The sequence below is a fragment of the Ambystoma mexicanum genome, chromosome 6p (assembly GCF_040938575.1).
Source record: "Ambystoma mexicanum isolate Mex_15411 chromosome 6p, UKY_AmexF1_1, whole genome shotgun sequence".
Lineage (NCBI taxonomy): Eukaryota > Metazoa > Chordata > Amphibia > Caudata > Ambystomatidae > Ambystoma > Ambystoma mexicanum.
The window spans coordinates 1,117,306,357-1,117,319,729 of record NC_090935.1 but is presented as its reverse complement, the minus strand read 5'-3'; the positions used below and the strand labels follow the sequence as shown (position 1 = coordinate 1,117,319,729).

General features: G+C 41.4%; 1 protein-coding gene across 1 annotated transcript in view; it reads left to right on the top strand.

Moving 5' to 3' along the window:
• Positions 1–13,373, top strand: part of RCL1 (RNA terminal phosphate cyclase like 1) — a 534,592-nt gene that overhangs the window by 95,387 nt on the left and 425,832 nt on the right. The gene's annotated exons all lie outside the window — the stretch shown is intronic.

Below are 13,373 nucleotides of genomic sequence, written 5' to 3'. Positions count from 1 at the left end.
ACTTACGGCACAAGGCAAAGCTATCGACAGGAATTTCGGTCGATTTTCTTTGACGCCTGTGATCAACTTTTATAAAATGAAGGTGGTACCAACCCTAGTCTACGGTGCAGACGCCATGCCCAATATCCCAGCATCTCTCTGGCCGACCCTTGAGGCAATTTTCTGGCGAGAAATCCTAGGACTCCCGAAGTGTCCCAATAGCCTGCATAAGGAAAGAACTTAGCTTGCTTTCCCTTGAGGGAACAGTAAGATGCAACTCTTTGATGCTTTATCGCAAATGCCAGCTTGCAGAAAAACCGTCAGTGTACGCCTTGATTCTACAAGAAATAAATGACTCAAGTTGTAAGATGCTAAACAGTTGGTCAACCCGGATCAAGGAAACCTTACAAGAGGTCTCATCCGATATGGAAACCCTCAACAACAATCCAGCGAAGTACTGAATAGAGTGAAGGAGCTTGACTGGATCAAAACAGGGGAGAAAGCCGCCTCTAACAAACTAATGAGACACTTGCCTGTGTGCCAGCGAAAACTGAGCGAGCTTCAGCCGTACATAAAACAATTTCCATCCAAGCAAGCGAGGTCCCTGTTACTGAGAGCAAGACTGAATTTGTTACACACTAATGAAATCTTGTCAATACGGGGGTTAGCGACAACAAAGGGCTTCAGATTCTGTGGGCAACTGGAAGTGGTGGAATCAATTCGCCATTTGTTACTCTCTTGCCCTGGGACCTCGAGGTTAAGATCACTGTACTTGAAGCACATCTTTTCGCACTACGTGCTGCAGGACAAAGTCCTTTGTTGGGCGAGGTTAATGGCGGGTGACAAGACCTCGTGGCCGTTAGCAACTTACAACATTTTACGCCGTACACAAGAGGCCTTTCCAACTCCATCAGAGTCGGCGTCCTGCGTCTCAACACCCACCATTTAATAACTTGCATTGCCAGCTTTAGATCAAGTTTTCTTCAGACTTTCTTTCTTATAGCGACAAACTACTTTTTGTAAAAATCCTAAGGATTAATATACAAATAAAAAAAAATAAAAAAAAATAATGCTATGTTATACTGGCAAAAACAATGCTAGATTACATACTATCAAAATGCTATATTTTGTTAAAATGCTATATGTCCTTACATACCCTCCTTTTTTCCGACAATTTTGTCTACCTAAATCCACAATTGGAGGAAACCCAAATAGTTTTTCTTTTTTTCCATTATCCTAGAATCTATGCACATTGGGATATCTTTCATTTCCCATTGTTGCCAATATCATAAGTAACATCTTCATCTTTATAGGCAAAATAATCACCATCCTCCTATCACTAACACCACAACTGCTAAACCCACCATAGTGCGTGCCTCCCAGGTTCCCCAGTTAAACACATCCACCTCCATACACCCAGACTACTAACTGTAATGTTGTTCTTTCTCAAATTCATCTCAATAGTGTGCTTTTCCTTATGACTCAATAACATTTCTACATCCGGTCTATTGGAAATGTGTCCCTTTGAAAAAAACTCAATATTTTCCACTTGGCTTTCCCAAATATCATTTGCAATATGGAATAATATTCGATCCCCAACCGAGACAATTGTATCTTTTGGAACCTGCAAGTAAAATACATTATTTCAATTGCTTGACAACAAAAGTTCCATGATTTAAATGTGTGACAGTAAAATCCTTCATAAAGGTGCTGACCAACCATCTATTTTTAACCAGTTTGGCTTGTGCTAACTCCTCCCCACCCGAATTGATAATGACCACTTCACATCCTCCTGATACACCTGGTTCAGATTTTAAACCACAGATAGCGTCTGTAGCATCAGGAACAAATGGTTTACCTGCACACATGTAATTTTGTTCTTTAAACCTTATACTTATACACCTCAGGCTCCCATGACTGAAAGGCCACCACATCTTGAGTTTTAATTTTTATGTATTTCCCTTCTTGCCAAAATCCCACGTTATGTACCCACTTGTTTGGTAAATAAGTTCAGGGGCTATATATGGGATGCACAGCAAAAACACGATTTCCATTCTTTCCAAATTCACATATAGTGGCATTGCACTGCCCATTTCAAATGCAACTTTCACCTGCATCATTTCGATTTCCCTTTTCGTGAACAATATCTTGCGAAACAAAATATAACGGTATATGTCCTTGAATTAATTGGGAAATTGCAGTTTAGACCTCCCTCATGTAATTTGTCAACAATCTATCAAGAGGATTTATTACATTCATGATCTCGCTCAATATTCGGTCATGCTTAATTATTACCTTTGTACTATGTTGTAGAATTTTAGCCTGTTCATTTAGTAATGCCACAGTCTCATTAACAAATTTCACTTGTTCATCCAATCCACCCCTAATTCCATCCAAGGCCTTTTGGATCATTTTTAGATCGTAAGTCAATTGTTGTGCTTTAGCGCTCAATGTCCCTACTGAAATGGCATTGGCTGTTGACATTGTACTACCTATTACAGCTCCAATAATAGACTTTACCAAAGAGACCACAAGCATTACTGCCCCTCTTTCCCCTCCTTTTTTTTTTTATATCCGCTCACAAATGTCTTTTCTAATTGCATTACCAGATCTCTTATTGTCTGCTTAGTGTCCTCTTTTTTCTCAGTTGTAGCCAATCTTTAGTCTGGTCGGTTACGATCCCAGTTTGTTAATTGATCTTTCAATCAAATTATCAGGGTTCATAGGTCTGTGGATATTCTGGAAAATCATCCTTCTATTACCCATAATAAATCCAGGCGCTTCCTCCACTGCAATGCCAGATGCTGGTCTGGCCTCAATGATAACCTGTGCTTCTGTGTCTTTAAGATTCCCTGCAACCATAAGAATCATCATCCATGTTGCTGGTGCCATCATCAGCATCATCCGTCCTGCAGACTTGGTCTTCGCCCCCGCCCAGGGCTTATTCGGAATTTCCTCCTGTGGACTCCAGGACTCCGTCATCTCTCGTGTCCTCCGACCCCAACCAATATTTGTTAATATTCTAAATTAAATGGAAAAAAGACAGATTAAGTACATAGCACAATGCCAATTTTACCCTTTCTACCACACAAAAACAAAATGTAGTCCAAAATATTCCGATTGACTCTTCCGATTTCTGTAACTAAGCACACGTTTGAGAGAAACAATCATACATATGACATCATACATTAAAACAATTTTCATGTAAAATATTTCAGCATTGTACCATAGTAATTCAACCTGATTCAGCACCTTCTATCAATTTTTATCACTGCACCTTTCTTAAATGTGGTATTTTCATCTACATTTATCTCCACCATAATCATTATATCTATTTTTATTTTTATGGCGTGGGACACTATGAAGACAGTCACTGCGTCTTTCTCTTCATGTACTCAGGACACCTAAGCTGTCTCTACTTGCTCAAGTCTCCTGATTGCATGTTTGGGGTGACGGGGCTTAATTTGGTTAACATGAACACATTTTTCTGTCACCATTTCACCCTCTGTCTTTAATATTTTGTAAACTACTGGGGACATTTTATCCACTATTTGAAATGGCCCCTGCCAGTCCGCAAGAATTTTAGAATTTTTATGTTCACCTTTTCCAAAATGAAATTTATATACCTGATCTCCTGTATTATGCTCTTTCACAGACGTCTTTCTTTTAAATCATAATATGACTTTACACTGTCAGCAGCTCTTTCCAAATTTCGCTATGCAAATGCATGTTGTAAATGCTTCCTCGGTTCTTCCACATATTCATGAACTGTAGATGCACTCACAAGTGTGTGCTCATGTGTCCTGTATAATAAATGTTGTGGCAGTACCATCTTCCTTCCTGTTAACACCTCATGAGGACTGATACCTGTTGCTTTAGCAGGAGTCGATCTGATTGCCATCAATACCAATGGTAATCTTAAATCCCAACTAGAACCTGCCTCTGCTACAAACTTCTTTAATATCTCCACAACAGACCTGTTGCAACGTTCAATATTCCCAGAAGAGGCGGGCCGGTACGCAATATGCAGTTTCCTTTTCACACCCAATATCTGCCACACCTTACTCATTAAGGTGCGTGTGAAATGACTCCCTCTGTCTGACTCTATTCTTTGTGGTAGTCCAAATCTTGAAAATATATGATTTTGTCATGATTCCTGCCCCTCATGTCCCCAGCCCTCCAGGATGTCAGGCTGGAGCCAGGCAACGATCACCTACATGGCCCTCAAGGGCATCTCCATCCCTCCAAAGACCCACTTGGAGTCAGACTTGGCGCTTGTGGCACCAGACTCACTCACTCACATAGGATAACATTGGGGATTGGACTTGTAGTGCATTGATGGGGACAAGATGGATGCCCCCACATATTTCGGTTCCCAGAACTGCATGTGCAGTCTAGTCTTTTGGGTGTGGTTCAGCCCAGAGACAATTGGGATAGCCAGAGACTATTTAAGCCATGCCCAGGCTGAGAAACATGCTTTGTGTTTTCTGCACCTGCAGCGTGACACTCGCTGTGTTCGGATCGGTCTCCAGTAGGCATGCATCTTTCTGCGCTCAGCTCCTGCAAGAACAAGAACACCGTTAGGAACAGCCTTACCTTGCAGCGCTTCTGCCCATCATTCATCACTTCTTTTGTTCTGCGGGCATCTTCGGCGGTGTCATTCCCATCCCGGCACGCCGCTTGCTAAGGAAAAGGGAAAAGAACCGAAAAAAGGCATTAGTAAGCATTCAGCAAATCTTTGCTTATTTTTAAAGACTGTACGAGCTTCAAACGCTGACCTGAATCCCAGCCGCTCTGGGGGAACTTTGTCTCCGGAACTTCTCATCCATCTGCAAGAGGGAAAAGACACTCCAGGTTAGCGTGGAACCATCTAGAGCTGCCGCATACCGTGCTTACTCACCGCATTTCTTCTTCATAACCGGCATCTACGCCGAAAATGTCGCGGCACCTAAAAGAACTCAGTTCGATACAAATACGAAAGGGTCGCATCGCGCATCGCGCTCTCACTCGCCTTCAGCGCTACTCATCTCAGCAGCACATCGCCATCCCCAGACACCAGCCATCATCTACGGAAGGAAAGGAACGAAGTTAGAGAACTGTTCAAAAGACTCATTATACTTACCTGTCGGACTCTTGCCAGTGAAGTAACTATGCAGCAACGCGCCCGCATCAATCAACGCGCCCGTGTAGCTGAAAGCAGGACGGAGAGCACACTTTCCAAGAAAACAAGGTGAGCTGTGGATCAATGGGAAGGGTTGGACCCCGGGGAAGAAGGGGTTCAAGCACACAGACAATAGGGATTTAAACTCTACCAATCCTGTGTTTCAGGCCCAGTCTCCAGTCGAGTAGACTCCAGGGAAGGGTTTGATGTTGTAAGAGGTCAGAACAGGCTGAGTGACGTCCCCGGGGATACCAGATGAGCGTTACAGATTTACCAGTAATGTAGCTGCTGTTTGCGCATTACAATCTGGTGCAGGGATACACTCTACCCATTTCGACATGAAACAAACCACGGTCAAAATATAACGGTTTCCCCTACTTGACCTTTTTACAGGCCCTACATAGTCAATTTGCAAATCTGACCATGGAAGGGTTAAGCCTCTTAATCAGTAGAGCTCTATGCATTGGTGAAGCGGGTTTAAATTGGGCACATACCAGGCACCCCCTAGTGTATAATTCCACATCTTGGGACATATGTGGCCAGTAAGCATAATCTTTCAGTATCTATTAAGTCTTTTGTGAACCTCTGTGTCCTGCAGTTATTGTATCATGCGCATGGTGTAGCATTAGCCCTCTGAATGAAAGGGGTACCACCCACTGTATCTGTCCCGTTATGGATTCTCTGATCATAAGTCCATCCTGTAGTCTAATTAGTTTTTTTATTCTTTAATAACACCCTCAACTCTTGTTTTCCCTGTACAATCATTTTCAGTTAAATGAGTTTGTTCAGGGTCCATCAAATGATTATAATAGATCCCCAATATTGAATCATCTTTTTGCGCCTTAATCAGATCTTGATCTGGAGTATCATAACTCCATTGCACTACTGGTTGTTCTACCTCTTTTGGAGTCTTGGAGCATGTAACTGCATCTGTTTGTATTTCACCAATTAAGTGTTCAATGGGTAACAACTCTCCCATGCCAGCCCCAATCTTGGCCAATTGATCTGCTTTATCATTTCATTCCTTATCTTCTCCTGTAGTTTTCAAATGTCCACGAATTTTCCTCCATTATACTGTTAAATCATTCTCTGACACTAATTTGTCTATAGCTTGTATAATTATCCCATGCTCGAGGGGCTTTTAATTATATTTGATCATGCCTCTTGCTTTCCAGCCAGGCAAATATTCTACAAAGCTATTTCTTGCATAATCAGAATCGGTCACCAGGACAATTTCACTTAATGCATTATCAACTGCAGTAGTTATTGCTTTATAAATAGCTGCCAACTCTGCTATCTGGCTACTCGTAGCCCCAATTCTCATCCCTATACTAGGAATGTCCTCACATTTCAACCAGACATTTCCTATCCCTGATACCAGCTGTTTATTGCTGTCATTTTCAATGTGAAAGGCACATCCGTCAACATATACAGTTGCTTTGTGTGGTGATTGTTCAAACTCCTGCAAACTAGATTCTACCTCTACTTCATCTGACACACATTCAGCTGCACAGTCCTGTAAATCTGCTAATCCTTGAGCAACTGGGCTCTTTTTATTCTGGCCATATCTCACTTCTACAGGAAAGCCTTGCAATGCCAATGTCCATGAAGTAATTCTGGACTGTCCTCGATTGCCTGACCTAATCCTTTTACTGTATAAAAACTGCAATGGTTGATGATTTGTCTCAATGATTACCTTTTCCCCTTGAACAATGGGGTGGAAATGCTGCAACCCCCACAAAGTGGTCAAAAGGGCCTTTTGACATTCACTGAATGTATTCTCAACCTGGGAAAATGCCTTACTTGCATAGTTAATGGTTTTGTGGTTCAAATCAAGTTTTTGAGAACACTGCTGAGCTACAATTTTCAGTGAAACCTATTTCTTTAAAGAAATGTCTGTTTTTTATGGGATACGCTAAGCATGGTGCCTTTTATGAGACATTCTTTCAATTTAGCAACTGCCTCAGATTGCTCCTTTTCCCTTTTCCAGGGCGTATTAAGCTTCAATAGCTTGGTCAATGGTTGAGTAATTTCAGCATAATTTTCAATAAACTTCCTGTTATATCCCGTCATTCCTAATAAACATTTTAAACCTTTTCCATTTCTAGGATCTTTCAATTTCTGTATGGCCTCCACCTTTTTCTTTTGTGGATTTAGGCTATGTTCAGTTACCTCACGGCCTAGGAAATTCACCTTTTTCTTGCACCATTGTGCTTTGTGCAAAGATACTTTGGCACCGGCCTTTTGCAATTGGTCAAGTACATGTCTAATTTCATCAAAATGACTTTAGTTCCTCTTTCTGCTGCATCTGGCATAGCCTTTCTCAAAAATATGCCAAATTTGCTCCCACTACTGACATACCCGAATGGTGTTCTAGCCCATGCGTATTGCGTTTTATGAAATTAAAATGAAAATAAATTCTGAATGGCACACACCAATATCCAGATGTAAGATCTAATGTGGTAAATACCTTTTGTGACCCATGCACCTGAGCAAGGCCTTGCTCAATGAATGGCAGTGGCCATCTAGACCCTGGCGCTCTTTTATTTAACTCCCTCAAGTCTGCACACAGGCGCAATTGACCATTTGGTTTTAACACACCCAAAATAGGAGTGTGTATATATATATATATATATATATATATATATATATATATATATATATATATATATATATATATATATATATATATATTCTTTTTTATTAAAACTTCAGCTCAGCGAGCCTGAAAGCAAACTAACAGGCCGCCGAACTTTTATTACAGCAGGACATCATGTTCTTTCATATTTCCCATAAGAACATTGGCAATTTATGAAGCGTCTTCCGTCTTTCAAAAGGTGTTGTGTATCATTACCATTAAGTTGACATTGGTTCACAAGTTCATTTAGAGATCATTTTCTCGTTTAGATGTAAAGAGTCTAAGAAGTTCACAATGGCACAAGTCAACCTGATGTTATGCCCAGCAACCACATAAGACCACCAGTTCTGAATGTCTAGTTCAACAGGTATAAAGTCCCCTAGGTGGCGCAACCGTCGTGAGGTTATCACAGGGCATCCAGTAATTAGGTGTTCAATGAATTCTATTTGAAGGTTGCAAAAACGACAAAGATTGCTGTTTGATTCGTTAGTATGTCAAAGAAATTGAATTTCCCTGGTGTTCAGTACGTTCAAATGCAGCCTCAAGAATTGATCACGATGATGTTGTGATGGACAGGTTATCAGATATCGACATTGAACATTGAGTTTGTGTTCTCCGATTCCTGATCTCAAGAACGTAGGCTTCGTTTGCAACGGGTCGTAATTCTGGATCCAACACCACGAGTCAAGTTTCTTTTTAACATATTGAGGTTGGCTAAGCAGATCGGCTAGATTTAGATCAGCGTTGATTAGGGCTGCTTCTAGTAGCTGCCGGCAGTCTTCAAGGAGGCCAGGTCGCCCACAACCCGGGAGACGTTCAAATATTTGATATGACGGAGTCAGTGGATTCAGCTTCATCTTGCGTAGCACCATCAGGGATTTCCACATGACAAAGCTGTGCATTGAATTTAGTGAAAGTTCATAGCGGAGAGACACCATTGAGATATAAGAGGGTAAGTGCAATACCTGACGCCAAAATAGACCTTGGCGCCTCTGCCAGAACTGGGCTTGGATGTTCCAGCCCGATTCGGACCCAAAGGTGATGGCGGGTGGACCTTTTGTGTGTAAAAGATTAGCACTGGTTCAAGCGGGAATTTTCCATATTGCTTGTTTATTTTTGAGGCTTGAATACTGAATTGAATCATTCGGTTTATGAGGTCCAACTTCCAATGATGTTCATTGAGAGAGGTGTTGAATGTTATACCAAGATAACAAATGGAATTCACCAAACTCAGAGTGATGCCATTAGTTTTCCACAAAAAAGCATTTTGTTTTTTGGTTCCACCTGCCCCAATGGTCACAATCTTGTTTTTTTTCCGTATTTAATACGAGATCGTTCTTGTTAAGATGCTCATGCAGGTTTGTTAGGAGACGTTGAAGACCAATCTGCGTGAGATCTAATAGAACGAGGTCATCTGCGTAGGTTATGCAACAAATTTTAGTATGGTTTATCATTGGCGGAAAGCATCGGACAGATTCCAGATGTTTCGGGAGGTCAGAGGTAAACAGTTTGAAGAGTTCGGCTGCCAGGGGACATCCCTGTTTCACCCCTTTATCGGTTGATATTTTCCTCGAGAAGTCTCCCTGATTGTTTAAGCGAATCCGAATGGAGGTACTGGAGTGCAGCGCCTTGATCGGTTGCAGCAGATTTTGCAGGCAGTACCAATTTGACCTTTTCTGCCAAAGCTTGTCGCGATTAATACTGTCAAACGCACCCCGAAGGTCAATGAATGCCAGATGTAGTTTTCTTTTTGCCCTTAGGGTTTCTGATTTCAGTGTGTTTAGGATCAGTAGATTGACTTCTACTCAGACTCCTTTGGTAAAACCAGTTTGTCGGACATCGTAGATCTCTTCGCTCCTGGACCACTGTACAAGTCGTTGTCGTAAAAAAGAGGCGAACAGCTTTCCTATTGTGTCTAACAGGGCAATTCGGGCGATAGTTGTTAGGATCTGCCCGATTGCCTTTCTTGTGTATGGGCACGATGATGGCTTCACGCCAAGACTCCGGAACTGTCCTTGAAGAAAACAGTAAGGAGAACAAGGCTTCTATGAATACTGACCATTGCGCTTCATTTTGTTTTAGCATCATATTAGATATCATGTACGGACCGGCAGCCTGCAAGTTTTTCAAAGCACGTATTGCAATTTTAATGTCCTCTTGAGAGATTTGCAGGTCCCACGAGGTCACATTGTGGAGTAAATCAGTCGATGGTTCGCTCAAGGGAGTACTAAATATATTCACAAAATGAGTCTCCCATGCGGTTGCTTCGATTTCATTTGACAAAGAAGGCAAGTGGTGCGAGTTTCCTGCGTTCAAAATTGCCCAAATTTCACGTGAGTTCTTTGAGAGTAGATGTTTCATCGTTAGTTCAGCTTTGTCCTGTTCGATGATAATTTTTTGAGATTTTAACCAGATCCTGTATGTTTGGCGTCAAGCTCGAATTGCACTTCCAAGATTGGTGTCACTTAATCTTGTAAGAGATGACTTTTTCAATGCGGTTATGTCTCGACACTATCATCCTTTTTGCAGTTGTTATTAATGAAGATGAAAGATGCCTGTGGGAAATGCCCATCACCCTGTCCAGATATTTTGACAGTGGCGAAGTTAGCCAAGAGTGGTTTATAGTCAACCGACATGACCTCTTTCTGTTTGAAGAGTTGTTGACTCAAAGTGTAAATTGGAGAGTCGTTCATCCGAAGTCGGTTACCCCCTGCATTCACTGATAACGGGAAGGCATAATTCTTAGCGCATTGTGACCCTTCCAACAAGCAGGAGAAGCACTGCAGATCGTGATCGCTATTTATCATCTCGTGTACCACTAACTTAAAATCTTGTGCAAAGAAGGTTTGAGATACCCAAAAATAGTCAATGATTGATCTTGATTTCGAGTTCGACCAAGTTGCGGACGGTGGTTGATCGCTTTTCACATTACCATTAACCATTTGGCAATTTCGTTTTTGCAGTGCCAAACTCCACATCTGACCTCTTACCTTTACCTCTTCGGTCAATAGAGGAAAAAAAGATCTGTGATGCACGGTCGATTTTAAACCAGGTGCAATTTAAGTCACCACAGCATATGATAGAGATATTCGAGTACAATGTTATGACCTGATCCATACAGCATGTGATGGAATTTAGGAAGACCTTTGTGCTGATTATTTTCAGGATTCCAATATTTATGATTAGCAGATGTTTCCTTGTGGATATGTTATCATCACCAGTCCGCATCAGGACCGCTTGAACAAAGGGGTTTGGACAGCGAGAGTTCACAATTGACCACCAAGGATTGATTTTTATTAGTGTCAAAAGGCCAGATGACGGTCACCCTTGTGCACTTTTAATGGCTGGATTCATTAAAGTGGCATAACCATCCCTTTATGGAGCCTCACTTAACCAAGTTTCTTGAAGACATATGGCAAAAACGTTTTCCAATGAGACATCAAACCTGTTGAATAGATGAGTGAATCCTCTTGTGTTCCACGATAGGAATTCACATGTTTGATCACATACCACTTGTCGTGGCTACTTGGAATTCACTCTGTTCTTCCAGGCGTCATGAGTATGGGAGAGTCTCCTTTTGAGAATTGATATTAGTTTGGCCGGAATTGGCAGAAACTTTCATGGCTTTGCGTATCTCACATCTGTCAAATTGAGTGTTATTGGACTCGGGACTCAATCTCGGATTTCTCACACTTGAACAAGTGTTAGACGGTTCTAGAGTTAGATCAAATCCAAATACAAGCAATTCTTCCGCAGCCTTCAGAATTGTTTTGCGCACTGATGCAGATGCAATATGGAGTAGTACTTGATCGCAACATTTCTCCGTCGCATATTCGACTACTTTGATGTCGTCCGACGTGATGGTACGAAAGGAAGGAATGCAGCTGAAAAGTTTCATCACGTTTCTGCGGTTCAGGTTCAGGTTTAAATCCTCATCCTCCGACTGGAGATTCTGTAGCTGCAGTTTACAGTTTGTGGGGCCGGACCTTTCAGCTTGGTGAACACGGGAAATTTAGTGGGTTGAGTTGTTTTTCTGAACACTAGTTTGTTTTGGGTTCAGTCTTGAGGTCACTGACGATTTACGCACCGGCGATCCTCTTTGTCTTGCCACCTGCTTATTACACTGTTCAACCTGTTTTGTGTTTTTTGGTTGGTTTTGAGTTTCTTTTGTGGCGCGGTTAGTCGCCTGTTTGCAACCCGTGGAGAACTCAGGTTGGTCTTCAGAGTAGGTTGATAAGTTACAGAGGTCAGTGACAGATCCGGGTTGAGTCTTCTATAGACCCGTCAACTTCAGAGTCGAGTCTGCGTCATTTATTTGAGGGGTCTGTTAATCGATCGTTCGAGCGACGTAAGGTCCTCGGAATCGATATCTGTAGGGGTCAAAGAGGTCGGCGTACCTTTTCTACTGAACAACCCAGTTTTGGTTAGAGGGCCCATATTCTGATAACATTTTCTTTGTTTCATTGATCCTTGTGCTTTTTTTAAAGCTGGAATTCCTTTGATTTATGGTTGCTTCTGAAGAATTTTTTTCTGTGCAGTTGTTTTAGAATCGAGAGGCGTGAATGGCATGATTGATTTTGCACCGCCCTCAAAAATCCCAAAAGACGCCGGAGTATTGGAGTTACTATGAATGGGTCTGATAATTCCCCTGGATTCCAAGTTCTTAATTATCTCTGCTAACGACTCTAAGCATGCCAGTGGCAATCTATATTGACGCACAAATACTGGATTTCTACCACACCCCTCTGGTAATATGGCAACATGTAAATTAGTAAGGCCGCAATCATAAGCATCTTTGGCAAACACGTCTTTAAATTCCATAAATATTTTTCTCAACTCATTTTTATCCTCTTCGCGATCACATTAATCTGCTAACAGAATCTGCTCCTCTACCATTTTTGAAAATTCTGGGAAATCCTCCAGTGGAGGAACCTCTGTGCTCTCTTCCAACTGTGTGGCTGTATCTCTTTGCAAAGCTGCCAATTTTAAATATTTTGGCATATTAGCTTCCACTTCAATGTGCTGATTTTCTGTTTCATTTTCATTTAAATCAAATATTATACAATTCTCTTGGTGACAGCACACTGTCTCATTGGAATCATAAGGGTACACAGATTGAATATTAAATATCCCTTTGGGTTGAGAATCCAGATATTCTGGCAATATACCCTGTGCATATACATATATTTCAGGGATATTTCCAATCACCATGTTATTGAAATCTGCAGTATAATGTGATATATTTTTATTTTTTTTATTTTTTGTATGGCCTTTCCTAATAAAGAATTATCTTCTAAATGAATATCCTGACACCCTTTATTATTCACCATAATTTTGACCGACCCTTCCCCAACATCTATCAATGGGGTATTCATAATCCAAACCTTGCTGTTTCATGGATTCATTGAAGCACACAAATGCACCAGAATCTTTCATCTGCTGTCCATTCTTGCACTTTTAGTGTTATAGCAACCTGCTTGGTGAATGCAGGAATAGTAATATCCTTCTTCACCTGTAATTCAATTGCATGTGGTACCAATTGTGCACAATAAGCCTTTCTCTTGTCTTCAAATATGGGCACAGGCCCACCTAGTC